The sequence below is a fragment of the Branchiostoma belcheri genome, unplaced genomic scaffold (assembly GCF_001625305.1).
Source record: "Branchiostoma belcheri isolate BF01 breed outbred unplaced genomic scaffold, Haploidv18h27 scaffold1, whole genome shotgun sequence".
NCBI lineage: Eukaryota > Metazoa > Chordata > Leptocardii > Amphioxiformes > Branchiostomatidae > Branchiostoma > Branchiostoma belcheri.
This window is the reverse complement of record NW_017802379.1, coordinates 5,888,560-5,903,860: the sequence shown is the minus strand read 5'-3', so window position 1 is coordinate 5,903,860 and position 15,301 is coordinate 5,888,560. Positions and strand designations below refer to the sequence as shown.

Here is a 15,301-nt window from a genome sequence, read left to right as displayed (position 1 = left end):
ACCCAGTGAACTTGATAGAGACACTGGAACATGTTCATGAAAACTTTATTGATAAGTCCTGTGTTGCAGTAACTTTCCATATGCAATACTACATGTAGTATGCCCCGAAGCACTGGTTGCAGGTATCTAGATATCACAATATTTTATCCAGCAATGTCACTTCGCAAGAATACAAATGTACTAAACTGTGTGCCCTCCGTTTTAACAGCTTGATGGCATACAAAGTAAAAGCATTTTGATATCTAACTTTGATATTTCGCATACATATAGCAAAGTCTTCTTTTACGCTATCTTACTTTAAACATTATGAAAATATAAACGGTTTAATCTTTAGCTTCATTGATGCCGTCACCGTTGTAGGCTATAACTGCCCAGTGTTCTTTTAAGTAAGAACTAGAATTACTAAATTTATGTATGTTTTACTGGGCAGATTTTGATGCCAACTATACAGATAGTATAAACTAAAATTAAAATAAAGCAAATACTATGCATTGTACATTAAATCATTTGGTTTGTTGCTGTTTCTTTAACATATATATCAAGTCGAATTATGATTATTCTGCGCTGGATTACCGTGAGCTGCTAAGAATGAATGAACGTACATGTATATCAAACATGGACTATGATCATAATACAGCGTTGGTATTTCTGCACATGGAACTGATCCTAAGTTGTCAGCAATTCAAAAATAATCATTATAAAGCGGGTGAAATAAAGTAAACTGTCTTAAACTATCCCTTCCACCGACAGTATTGTTTGCTGTACAAATGCTGCTTCTGCATGGTGCTTCGTGTCTTGAGCATCAGATATGTCCGTTTACTACTGGCCTGGACTGCTTTGCTCTCTTCTTTGCCTTGTACTTCTCGAACATCTGTAGCCGACTGGGGTCCAGTTTTCTCACCTGAATGGAAGAAGGTAGGCAAATATCAGTTAATGTTCAAGCGTTGATTGTAAACACCACAGAAGAACAGCATGTAGCCTTATCATATTATCATACAAAAGATGGAAAATGTCGACTTTCTCAGTGCTGAAAGGAGACAAGTTCCTTTATCATCACAATATAACAGTTGTCCCTGTATGCAAGACCATTTCGTATGGGGGGTTAGCTTCTCTGCCTTCCATGACGCCCCCCTCACACACACACACACACACACACACACACACACACACACACACACACACACACACACACACACATGTTGATTTTTATGAGGATGCTGTTGTTTTCGTTCGTCGGTAGACTTATGTAGAACATTCCCACTTACCTGTGAACTATCGTAGCTGGACCAGGAGTGTAGAGACGCGTTGTCATCGTCTGATCCGTCCTGGTCGTGACGGTTCAGCCACCGGTCACTGATGGAGCTGGCCTGGCTGGAGCGTCTTCGTCTTTCAAGGTATCCTGAAAAAGACATCGTGTAGCGTCGCAGTAAGAACTTAAATTAAGACGAAATATACCATATTTTACATCAAGCATCCATATCAGTATGCCTAAGCATGATATGAGTGAATGGGCCTTACTGATGAACATGACAGTTATCATGGTTATGTACTTGTGATAGTGTGGGAAAATGTTCACTAACCTATCGAGTAAGGATCCTGAGATTCACGTTGAGAAGACCGTCTCCTTTGAGCTGAAGCATCGATACCTGGTGATGGTGGGCCGGGGTATGCAGGAGGAGGAGGCTGGGATTCACGCCGCTGACTCGCGTGTGCTGAAAATAGCGTAAAAAGAATGAATGAATTGATGGATGCTGTTTTACAACCATCATGTACAGGTGTATGTAAATAAATAAATACTATGTAACGAATACTCTAAACAAACAAAACGAAATGTACCTTGGTAAGAATTGGACGAAGAACGGTCTGTCTCTGCTGAAGGAATGTCCACCACCATCCGCATGCGTCCAGTGCAGATTTTCAGAAAGCTTCCTGGGATGGACGGTGTTATCCCGAGGTGGAGCGGAGTGATGAGTCTGTGATGTCTGCTGACGAGCGTTGGTGTCGTTGACGAAGTAGCTGTTTCTGACCCGGACCGGAACTCCCACGCTAACGTACGTCTTCTCCTCGGCCGTTCTGCCGTCAGGGGATTTCTCCGACACGGTCCAAGTCGTGGTCTTGTCAAAATCGAACGGCACAAGATGCTGCGGTACGGCGCTCCGTTCCGGTTGGAGCTGCTGAATCTTGTTGTTCCGACCAACCGTCCAGTGAACCAACTGACCGAAGTCGAAGGCAAATGCCTGTCTTCCCTGTGGGCTGTGCACTTGTGAAGATTGCCGCGCCACGCGTGGCTGTTGGTACTGCTGTGACGTATAGGCCTGTTGTACCATTCCGGGCTGTTGAGGTTGCTCTACGTAGATGGACTCTTGGCTGCTAGGAATCCTTTTGAAAAACATACTATGCGGATCCGCTGGTGGTACAGGACTCATCTCACTGCCTTCTACGGACACAGTTGACCAGCCAGTCCTTGGTTCGCCATGACCTCCCAACTCATGTTTTCCTCCGGTAGTCATCTTGATGATTTTGTCGTAGTCGAAGTCATCATCACCTCTGTCTGCCACCGTGTCTGTGGCTAACGAGTGGGTTGATGGCCACTGTCTGGTGGGATATCCAACTCTAGGAATGTTCCCAACCTTCGCATTGCTAGCTTGCTGAACCGAGGGAGGCCGGTAGACTGACCAAGCTTGTGGCGGTTGCTCACTGACTTCTTTGCTCCTGAAGACTTCGTTGTGTCCGTGAGCATCGACGCCACCTTCAGCCTTCCTCAGCGGGTTATACCTGATGATCCCTTGCTGCATGAGAGAGTCCAGTTCTCCTACAACTTGTATCTCAGCCGGTACCCAGTTACTGTGTAGGGTCGAGGAATCTGTTCGGTGGAAGTCATCAGAAGTGACCACGTGCTGTGCCCTCTGTTCTACTGGAGAGAGGGGTCCGTCAGAGGAGGGGCCTTCCGCGGGCACAAGCCGCCACATAGACGTCCGGTGCTGCAGCTGGGGTAACTGCGCTTCGGGTAGAGTTGCCGGGATGGTTTCTCGTGTTCTGTCCGCCCCGTGACTGGAAAAATGTTGCGCGTGAGTCTTTCGGAAGACGTCAACCGGCGTGTCGCTCTCCTGGAAGACGCTAGGTGGAAGTGGGGGAATAACTGAAGCGATTTCGACCCTTTCTCCGATGACCCTCTCGGCGGGTGCTTGGTAACTCTGCACACTTCCGACTTGCACCTTCTGCAAAACATCTTCAGGAATGCGGCCCATTCTGGCGGCGTTTGCTGGAAGCGGTGGGATGACATTGATGATTTCAGTTTCCACCAATGGTGCTTCCAATGTATCCATCTTCATTCTCTTTGGATACTCTGTCCGTGCGCCTTGGACAGCTATCACGCGATCTTGGTGAAGATTACGCACTGGTGGGACATACACTTCCAGCGGCTGCCATCTAACATCCCTCACTTTTACCAAAGTTGTAGTCCGTCTTCGCGGAGCAGGAACAACGTACCCATAACGTTGAGAGGGAACCTTTGTCGATCTTGCCCTATATGATGAGGATGGTTGGATGGTGCCCACATACCGCTCTCTGGTGCCGATTATTTGCTCCCTTCCCAGCTGTTGGATGCGGTGGGACTCTGCACGAGCTCTGTCTAATCGCAAACGTGGCAAGGAGGAAGTTCGCGCTCTTTCGGAAGAAGATGGTTTTATCAAGACGATTTGTTGCTCTCTGTCAGCAATGACATCCTCCCTCGCCATCTGACGAACTCTGTGAGTGCTGGAGCGAGCACGGTCCATTCTCTCGCGTGGGAGACTGGACTCCCTTGCTCGGAATGTATCATGTGGTTCCAAGGAACCAACGGTGTGTTCCGCAAAGTCGTCTGTGTCTTCTCTGGCAAGTTGGTGAACCCTATAGGCTTCGATTCTAGCACGGTCCATTTCCAGATGAGGAAGGCTCGATCCTCTGGCCCTTTGAGTCTCGTCCGAATCAAACCCATGAACACTGTGTTCTTCGAAGTCATCAGTGTCCTCCCTGGCAAGTTGTTGAACCCTGTAGGCTTCGATTCTTGCTCGGTCCAGTTCCAGATGAGGCAAATTCGATTCCTCTGCCTTGTCAGACTCATCAGATGCCAAACCGTGAACGCTGTGGTCTTCAAAGTCGTCTGTGTCCTCTCTGGCTAGTTGGTGTACCCTATAGGCTTCAATTCTGGCACGGTCCATCTCCAGATAAGGAAGATTTGATTCTTCTGCCTTGTCAGATTCATCGGATGCCAATCCGTGAACGCTGCCGTCTTCAAAGTCGTCTGTGTCTTCTCTGGCCAGCTGCTGAATCCTGTAGGCTTCCGCTTGAGCACGGCTCATTTCCAAGTGAGGGAGTGAGGAAACATTTGCAGTGTCCCCCCTCTCCGGAGGAATGTTGTCAACATATTGCTCCTTAAGATCCAGTGAGTGTTCTTCTGGGAATCTCTCCATTCGGGAGGACCCTACGTGTGCCTGGTCCAGGTGTAGATGAGGAAGAGTTGACGTGCTTGCTGTGTCAGAAACCGACGGTGCGATGGTGTTAACATATTGCTCCTTCAGATAAATACTGTGTTCTTCAGGTAACTGTTCGGTCCGAGAGGCGACTGAATAAGCTCGGCTCATCTCAGTACTGGGCAACGTACTTAATTCTGCATCATCTTCCTCGTACGGTGGAATGATGTAGATGTATTCTTCTCTGGCCTCTATCACTCCTTCATCTCCAAAGTGCTGTGCTTGCAGAATCTCTGCCGTAGACGACGTTACATTTCTAGTCTTTGAGTAGGCACCGCAATGATCTGTGCACTTTCTCCAGTCACCTTTGGCGGTATGGTATCCACAGTCTGTTCTTTGATCTCGATAACACCCTCTTCAGGCTGATACACTGGCGCCGAACTTCTCAAGGAATGATGCTCAGCTTCAAGGTAAAGTTCCTCCGGCAGTTTGAACTCCTTTGCTTCTTCGGGAGACATCGGGGCAATGTCAGAGATGATCTCCAGACCGACTTCCTCAACGTTCCCTTCCTCTGCTTCCAGCGTGTCCATGTTGAGAATGGACTCTTCAACCAAAGCTTTCCATAGTCTCCAGAGCGTCTACATCACTCGTTTCTGCTGAGGTCTTGAATGGCTCTGCGAACACTTCGAACTCCCCGGTTTCAACATTGGAGACGTTCTCTTCTCCGTAGTATATCGCTTTCTGAACGTCCACAGTATTTTCATCTGCTGTATGGACTGGGTCCTGAAATACGATTTCTTCCTCCTGGTTTTCATATGCGGCGTCTGGGATTTCATAGACGGTACCCATGTCAACATCTTTGATAGTATTTTCAACTGACTGTTTGAAGAGAGTTCGGGGAACTGGAGCAAGTTCAAGGTCTGGAGCGGTGAATATCTGCTCTTCTTCGTGGAACTCCAACTTTGGAAGGTCCAACTTCCCCAACTTCTGTTCGATAACGTCCACCTTGCCAAAGGTCACCGATTGTTCCATGTCTTCGTTAGCGTTATTCAGGAGATATACAAGTATCTCACCGAGTTCGTCCAATTCTAACTCTTCATCCTGCTCTTTTCCAAACTTGATGTCCATGAGGTATGTCTGTATCTGGATGCTGATGGCAGTTACGGGTGTTTCTTCTGGTACCAATTTGGTCTCGACTGTATCTTTCTCTATCTCAGGTATCTCCTCTGTCTCTTCCAGTGGCTGGTCCAGTACCTTTTCTTTTAATCGAAACCTGCGTCTCGGTGGGGGTTCGATGGGTCTCTGTGTTTGACTGACCTCGCTTGCTATGACTGGAGGTGGCTCCGGCGCAAAATTCTACCTTTGGCTGTCTCGCGTCTGGCTTGTATAGCTGTCCGAGGGCAACTGTTGGTTTGGCCTTTGTCAGTTTCATCTCTTCGAACATCGTTTCTTCCCCTTCTCCCACGTGGGCGCTTCCTCTTCCTCTGCTTCGTGGATTGGCAAGGGATTCATGATTGCATCCTGTTGAGATACGTACAAAGGTCTGGATACCTCTTGTAACGGCTCTACGTCGATCGTTGCTCTTTCCACAACCAAATGGCTCAACACCCTCTTTCGCCTTGTCGAGCTCAAGATTGAACTCGTCTTCTGTTGGAGTGATTAGATTGACAGATGCCTTCTGTAGACCGACTTCCACATTGCAAGGGGCTTCACTGGGGATGGCATTGAACACGGGTGCATCATATTGAATTGCTTTAAATTCTCCATCAATCTCAAAAGCATCTGTGGACACCGAGTTTTCCACTCCCTTGTGATAGTGCGGGCTTTCTGTCTTCTGAAGTGCAGCGTTGTCTACTTTACGTTCAGTCTTTTCTATCAGCATGTATGTCGGCTCCTGCATTGTAAATCCATCAAATGTGCCTGTACTTTCCGGAGTAACTTCATCCTTTGCTGCCTCTGCATGGAGATATTCTGCCTTGGCTGAGTCTGTCTTCTCTGCTATCGGCGTATAAAGCACCTGGTCAACACTGCCTTGTTCTGCAGCTTCGTAGCTAAGGCTTTTAATGTTTCTCACTTCTTCTATCTCCAGTTCTACTCCCCTCTCAGCTGCTTGGTAACGGGGGCTAGATGACTTCGAAAATGTTGACTCGGATTTCTGAACTTCGACGTTAATAAGACCGACATCTACCTTGTTCCATGGAATGGGAGGTTCTCCTCTCCTGGTCTGCTTCGGAAGGCGTCAGGATCTCCTTTTGTACAGCATGGAGGAATCTCGGTTCAGCCGCAAGAGTCTCCTCTGTGTTCGCCTTGAACTGTTGGAGGCCACTGTAGACTCAGTGCAGGCGTCGAGCTCATAAGGTTTGATGGCAGGGCCGAGTGTCTCTTCTTGAAATGTGTCCTCCTCCAAATCGGCGTGATGATATTCTGCATCAGAGGAGGACGACAAATCTGTCTGGTGCTCCAAAACGTCTTGCTTCACCTCCTCTTCGTTTGCTTTTTCGTATTCCTGTACCTTGACTGTACCGACTTCCTCTGACTCGAGTTTAACGTCGGCTTCTGTTGCACGATGTATGGGTACATTGGCGAACACTGCCTCTTCCTTCACCATGTGTTCGGGTATGATGGGGATGCTCATCTCCTGTGCCTGCTCGTAACCTACCGCAGGTATTTTGGAATCAACCTCTTCCACTTCAAGTTCCACCGTGTCCTTTTCTGCTTGCAGATACTCCGCGTCAGAGGCAAACGTCGTGTCCGTGTGGTGTTTCACCACGTCCTGTTTTACATCTTTAAAGTTCGCATGTTCGTACTCCAGACCTTTGATCTTATCACTGATTTCCTCTGACGTATCCTCAACCTTGTTTTCCGTGACACGATGTATCGGAACGCCAACGGACACGGACTCTTTCTTCACCATATGGAAGGGTGCCTTTTGGATGTCTGCTGCCTGTAGCTTTTCGAACTCTAACGGAGCCATTTTCTTTAGACTGGTCTTTGGTAACAGCTGTAGGTCTAGTTTGCTCTCTTTTGCTTCTAAATACATCGGAAGCTGGCTTCTTTCTTTAGACGCCCGTGCCTGTGATACTTCCAACTGACGTGTCTGTTCCACTGCGGCTTTTGAGTACCTTATCTTCTCTACTTTGTCGTCTGTCTCCTCCACTTGAAGTGTTATCTCTGATTCTTTCACCTTGTTGTATTCTATTTCGGTCTTGACTTTCTCTGATTTTGCTTTGAAGCTTGATTGGTCGGCTGTTCCTTGAGCTGCTTGGTGCCAATGTATGGGAGAAAGTTTGGAGAGTGTTTCGGGTACAATTTTGAGGTCTACTTTGCCTTCCGTTACTTGTAGGTATTGCGGGTTTTCGCTCCTCTCTTTCGAGGCATGGACTCTATTTGTGTCGAGCGTCTTGGTGAGTTCTATCGCTGATTTCAAGTAGTCTAGTTTCTTGATGTTGGGCTTGACTTCTTCCAAGGTAAGATATGCTTTCTCGACTTTCCCTTTGTGATATTCTATCTGTGTGTTGACCACGGAAGACTTTGGCTTGAATACTTGTTGATCTGCGCTTGATTCCGCTGCCTGATGCCATGCAATAGGCGAAAGACCGACGACGTTTGATTCAGAAACCATCCTTAATCTTACCTCGCCTTCTTCCGCTTTGTAAAAGCATGGGGACTCGCTGGGAACCTGACCAGCAAAAGCCTCGTGGACTTCTTTTTTCGTAGTTATGTAGCAAGGCCTATCATACACAATACGAGGGACAACCCCTTCCAGCTCATCCAGAGTAATTTTGGCTGTTTTCTCCTCAGCTTTCTCGTAACTCGGGTCTTCACTCTTTATTCTTGTTTCGTTTGCCCTGTTCTTCTGCACATCCAAATATTCGGAATTCAGATTGTGGTACTCGAAGGTGTCAGAGAATTCTCCAACATTCTCAGCTGTGATGAAAAGGCTCCTCTCAATCCCTCGGTGAAACTCGGCGTCTTGGGTCTTCGTGAATGTCTGGTTTGCCTTGTACTGATCCGCAGCGACGACGGTATACTGTGGCTCAACAAAAACAATCACCGACCACTCCACAGCTGCCCCAGCCTCCACTATCGGCTGTATGGCCATTCCCTCCACCGCTTCCAAGTACCGTGGAGCTCTTGTAGTCACCATGGTCGTGTAAGCTTTATTTACTTCCACATCCAGTACTTTACATGAGCCTGTCTCATACTCGATGCCTGGGATCTTCTCTTTCACTTCATCAACTGAATCCTTCACTTCTTCCACCTCATGTTTATTGTATGTCGGCTCCAGGCTTCTGACAGTACTTCCAACTGCCCTATCGTTGGTCACGTCAATGTTCTTAGATTGTAAGTTGAGATATTCGAAGCCCTCCAGTTTGCCCTTGATTTCCTCTGGTGTTACGAACGTCTGAGCTTCAACAGCCTTGTGGTAGGATGGTTCCTGACTCGTGATGCGGTTCTGCTTCGTCTGAAAACGCTGCTGTGTCACCAAGCTCTGTTCCAGTGTGGAGTATTTGAGATCAGGGATGTCTTTATCTTCATGTACACTTTCCACTGGAGTTACTGTCTCCATCTCGACTGCTTCTAGGAATTGTGGAGTTTCGCTGGTGACAATCGCCGAGGACGCTTTGTTTCGTTCCACTGTAAGCGTTTCCTGTGACGATTTCTCTAACTCAAAACCTGGAATGGAGTCCGTCCGTTCGTTGAAGGATTCCTTTATTTCTCCAACAGTGGCTTTATGGTACGTCGGGTCCAGACTTCGCACTGTCACTTTAGCAGCCTTGTTGACTGAGACGTCAATGTTCTTGGGGACCAAGTTCTCATATTCGAAGCTCTCCAGGTTTCCTGACTTCTTGATCTCTTCTGCTGAGAGATAGATGCTTCCTTCAACCGCCTTGTGGTACTCTGCATCCTCGCTGGTCATGAACTTCTCCTTGGTCTGAAACCGCTGTTGTGTGACGGTGTCGTATTCCACTGTGGAGTAATCTGTGCTTGGGATGTTGTAGTCTTCAGATGTGCTTTCTACGGGGACCACTGTCTCCATTTCTGTTGCTTCCAGGTACACTGGAGTCTCGCTGAGCACTTGTCTTGCATGTGCGTCAAACTTGTCCTGTCTTGTTGTCTCGTAACATGGCGCTGTGTAGACTAGGCCAGGGATAACATCGTTCACCTCTTCTGGCGATATTCTCAACTCTTCTTCTATACCTCTGTTGTAGGTCGGATCCTCACTTCTGAAGATGGACTCCTCTGTTCTGTGCCTCTCCATGTCTACGTACTGACCAAACTCGCGCTGATACTCTATGTTCTCCTCCAGCTCTTTAGCCTCCTCCGTTGGCATGTAGACGTTCCTCAGAATACCTTGATGGAAGGATGGCTCCTCAATCTTCACCGTCTCTACACTTGCCCTGTGCATGTCGACTGATTCTGATGATACAAGGCTTGCTTGGTACAGCTTTACCCCTGGAATTTCTGGCCGTTTTTCTCTGTACTCCTCCCCGAAGCCATAAATGTACTGCCTGAGTTTCTTGACCTCGTGTGTTGGCGTGGTCTCCACTCCTGAATCCGTCTCCTCCATGGCTTCCAACACCCGCGATATTTTCTTAACCTGCAGGGATGGATGGTATTAAACAGAACGCTCCTCTGTCAAGTTACAGGGCCCAAGACACCACCAGAGGCCGTTGCTATTGTACTTGAATCACAGCTGTTATACATTATTCATGCTTTGACATTATAGGCGAGACGCCTAACAACTAACCTCGGTCAAGGGACAAGCGTGTTGAACATACTATTATGTAGGTTCCCATCACCGGTTGAAGGCAAAACGCAATATACCATAATGATGTGTGAGCGTAGCGTGTAGATGGTTAATATTAACTGGCAAGCCCCATATCATAGTGTCATACTGCATTACACTATATTGACAAGCCCTGTAGCCTTCTGTCACTAGTATTACGTCTGTTAATAGCATTATTATAGCATTGGTGTTTGATAATGTTTGACGTTTTACTAGAAACCCATTAGATTAAGCTTGAAAATCCCATCTCCTCACCTCCTGTACTTTCTTCTTCCATTTGACTGCAGGAGGAATTCTTTGTCTGACCTTGAAGGGCCCTCTAATTGTGATCCTCATGCCTGGCCCCTTAATCTGCTCCTATTAGGTAAATAGAAATAAACAAATAAACAAACAAATTCGTCTTGTGATCAAGAAGGCATCTATTTTGAAATGTTTAATAACTTTTCCGTACACATATCTATTTGCATCTAGTAAACATATTCAGTCTGAGAGTACTTCCAAGCTTCTTTAGATATTCTTCGTGTACAAAAAGGAATCTACATATATCCCATTCAACTGCAATTGTACAACATGTGAATGAATTACCTCGACTTTTTCCTCTTTCACCACTTCTTCTTTCACGACCTCTCTCGCCGCACTACGTGACCTCTCGTACGCCTCTGTCTCCAGCCTTGCCCTGATGTCCTCCACTTCAAGGATCTGGTCCTCGTATATCCAGACACTTAGCTGCAATCAAAAGTATCAAATTCTAAGACAAGGGTCCAATTAGCCCCCATACAAAAAGGAATATTTTCTAACATAAGCATTCTCATTAAACTATAGCTTTTTGGTGAATGCAAACTATAAACTTAATGACAACTGTCCTTTTAGTATTCATGTAACCCCCTGTGTTGTACATGTACAGTCGACCTTAGTTTGAAATTTGACCGAATAATATCTATTACCATAAATCAGATGACTAGTTCCCTGGTATAGAACTACTGAACTGTTTTACATGTATATGTAAGCAAAGTGTATGGCAAACATTCTTTTATTCGTAAAACCTCTAGAAAGTTCTAATAGCTATCCCTATAAAAATATTTTGATTGGCAGGTCAACGTTTATGTTATATGTATGAGCTTCGAGATGGAATGTCACTCACCCATCGCCCATCTTTGTAGAACCATTCTTCCTCATGGACGATCCTTTTGCCATCTTTTGTGTAGCGGGTGTCGCCGGAGTCTGTCAGTGGTCTCCTCTGGGTGACGTCCTTCACCGTAGTTTGCCTGACGTCGGTCACCGATTTGTGAGCAAAGTCGCTCTGTGACGTTCTGCTGACGTCCGTCACTGATATGTAGCCAGAGTCGGTCTGTACTGTTTCCCTGGAGCCGGCCACTGATGATTGGCTAACGCCGGTCTGTGACGTTTCGTTGAAGCCTGTCAGTGTAGTTTGGCCGGAGTCGGTCAGTGATGTCTGGCCGAATTCGGTCAGTGATGTTTGACTGACGCCGGCCAGTGAATTTTGGTTGAAGTTGTAATGTGACGTTTGGCCGGGGTGGGCCAGTTGTTTGTCATCACCGAAGTCGACCAGAGGTCCCTGGCCGAAGTCGGTCAGTGGTGTCTGGCCGGAGTCGGTCAGCGGTCTTTGGCCGTAGTCAGTCATCGGTCCGTTACCGAAGTCGACCAGGGGTTTGTCCCCAAAGTCGATCAGTGGGCTGTCGTCCGTCATCCAGCCTTGAACCGTGGACTGAACACCATCTTCGGTTTTCTGTAATGATTGATGAAAAAGGAATATTACAATAACTAATATACGGCATTGCGCTGATCTATATAGCATAAGGTGGCGTCGGTGGCGCAACGGTTAGAGCGTTGGACTCGGAACCGAGAGGTCCCGGGTTCGATATTCACCGTGGCCCGACGTTGTGTCATTGGGAAAGGCACTTTACACGACTTCCCCACCTATACGGTGGAATGACGCCCACCGAGCCTCTTATGCTAATCTGTCTGTCAAGGTGCCAAAAACACCTTACGGATTTGGTGCGCCGATGTGACAACATCTCATATTGGCCACTGAGAACCGTTAAATTTTTATATATATATAGCATGAATACTTTGATTTTGAGGGGCCTGGTATCTCAGACAGTGATATTCATTCAAGCATAGCAATAATGACAACTTCATCTATCATATCATTAGCCTTATACATGTTGTACAGTGTCACATGTTTATCACGTTGTTATTCTAATATCAGAAATGACGTCTGACTTACCTGTTGTTCTATAAGAAGTTTATCGTCGTCCTGCCACATCTTAAGTTCCTCTTCTCAAGCCTATGATGTGAGACACGGAAAACACTAGGATGAAGAATCAAGATATCGCTACGACTGTGTCTACGGCATGTCCAAGGTCTCTAAAGGTCATAGTTTACCCTATCTGTAAGCAACATCTGACAGAGCATACAGAAATACACACATACGCATTCTAACACACAGAGAGATAAGATATATATATATAGAGAGAGAGAGAGAATCTCACTCCGTTGTGTTGAAGTGGCTAGAATATGACAGAGAGACAGTCCAAGTATTGTCATGAATACTGAAAGAACGCAGTAGACCATGATAACCCAGTCCTACTGCTAAATTGTCATTCACTATCATACTGCACTGATCTGTCTTCTGCCGATGAGCCAGAAAAGGTGAAAAATGGACGCTTGTCCACTACAGACATACCCAAACATAGCTCACACCATTGTTGTGATGTTCGCAGGAATGTGGAACTGTACAAAAGCACTAAGCCTCCGGCTTTAGACTGTATTACACACAAGATTTCCGCCACTGCTAACAAGACATAGGCCAAAACAACCCCCCTTATCATGTGAAAAGATGGACAAATAGAATAACCAGGAAGACCTATGTCTATCAAAGATGCCAGTGAATAAGTCAAAGAAGCATCTTCCGGACAGGCTGCAATCTAGACAAGCAAATCGCCATGTAATCGCTGAAACCCCTAAAATATTACTGATAAACAACAACAAGATTTCCACCCCTGCTAACACGACATAGGCCAAAACAAACTCCTTAATCACGTAAAAAAGATGGACAAATAGAATAACCAGGAAGACCTATGTCTATCAAAGATGCCAGTACAGTAGTGAATAAGTCAAAAAAGCATCTTCCGGACAGGCTGCAATCTAGACAAGCAAATCGCCATGTAATCGCTGAAACCCCTAAAATATTACTGATAAACAACAACAAGAGGATAGGTGTTATCTATCTCCCAATGCACAGTATTGTTGTGTATTTTTGATCATGACATATGACATGTAAGTGTATGAGTCACCGTGGAAAAACTCCATGTATTTGAGGACTACAGGAAGTCATTACACCTTGATCATTGTCAAAAGATCGATCTCGTTGTAATATATACGCCATGTGAGGAGAGGTCAGAAGCCACAAGGCAGGTATGTGACCACGCCTGTGGGAATGAGAGCACACCCTGTGATTTTATCCTCATGAACAAGAATCTATTGTCCGGATTCTAATCCAAGGTCCAGGGACCGACCAGTATACAACATTTTTGGAGGGTCAACAAGGAGAAATATCGGTGTACTGGTAACTGGTCGTAGAGGCCACCACTTTTACAAGAAGCGTTTTGGGTAGACATGCCGAATACAAACGGCAGAGTTGCTTGTAAAATAAGCTCTTTAGTAGCTGTGATGCACTGTACTGTATTTTGGATGCCACACCACTCCCACCCACATCAAGCATAAGGTCCTTGGAAGTGATTTATCCCCTTCCCTATAGCAAGCGTCATGACAAAAATACGCTTCTTTTCCGTATGTTACTTGACAATTTATCGATATGTTGTCAAGTGATAACATACCCGCCAGTAAAATATATTCATTTCAACTGAGAGAACTTTTGATGCCTGAAAGGCCTACTCTACAATATCCATTTGGAAACTACATTGTAGTATACATGAAAAACGTATTACTAAATTGAAGTTTTGTTATCAGAGGATGTTCACGAGACAGACCAAGACAGGTGTGAAGAAGAGACGGAATTGTTACACGATACGTGTATCCTAGGCTTTGTTAGCAAACCTTTGTTCGTTCGGTAACCGTCTGATAAAATCTGTGTCATCGCCAAGGTCGCAATGGTATCCATGAAAGGTATTTCTGTATATACAAGGTACACAGGTACAGGGTTGTCATAAATATATGTACAGAGATAGTGGCTCAACATGTTTCGTTAAAACAGTATTAAATCTTTTCTACGAATGCTGTACAACGCTATGGTATGCGTTCACTATTGTTTTGTTGGGGAGACAATGTGTGACAAGATAACGGCATGTGTTGTCCATTTACAGCACACAATCAGGGCACGCAAGAAACAACAAACGAAAATGTTACATGATGAGTTTAACCAATTACTACACAATTGTACGGGCCAACTACAAGTGAAGATAGGATTGTGTTATGACTCGTGTATTTAGACCCAAGGTAAAACTACCCAAAACAACTTACTTATTAATTAAATCCGTAGATCAATAAAGCATAAATCAATGCAGAAAAGACTGGTACTCACCGAGTTAGTCAGTGACAGACGATCAGAGCCGAAAATGTCCGAAGAATGCACCCTCCTAAATCCGAGCATACCGAGAGAGATCACCAACCACCATCAACTATACGACTACGGTAAAATGGCGGACCACGGCGAAGGCTCTAGTTCACAGCCAGTACAACCGCCTCATTTGAATATTCCAAACCTCTGACTAACCTGCGCATCGCCTGATCTGTTGATCATCGGCTAGTCACCTGGAATTAATGGCAACTTCGACAGAATCTGATTGGTTGAAGAAGTCGTCAATGGGTGTGCCCTAGAGTTCAACACTACTAGGTCAAATCATGACTCTTTACCACATCATACAGCCAAGCTGAATGTTACAATAGACGTGCTATTCGTAATTATATATGACGTTTTGCCGAACTAAAGAATTGTTGCAAAGGGACAGTCGAAGGCCGCGTCCTTGTCAGAAAGGCTTTTTAAGTCTACGACCTGAAAAGGTGACTACAGAAGGTG

General features: G+C 45.9%; 1 pseudogene; it reads right to left on the bottom strand.

The window, feature by feature from the left end:
- Positions 1-29: 29 nt before the first annotated feature.
- LOC109467006 lies at positions 30-14,976 on the bottom strand (annotated as a pseudogene).
- Between the last annotated feature and the right edge of the window lie 325 nt (positions 14,977-15,301).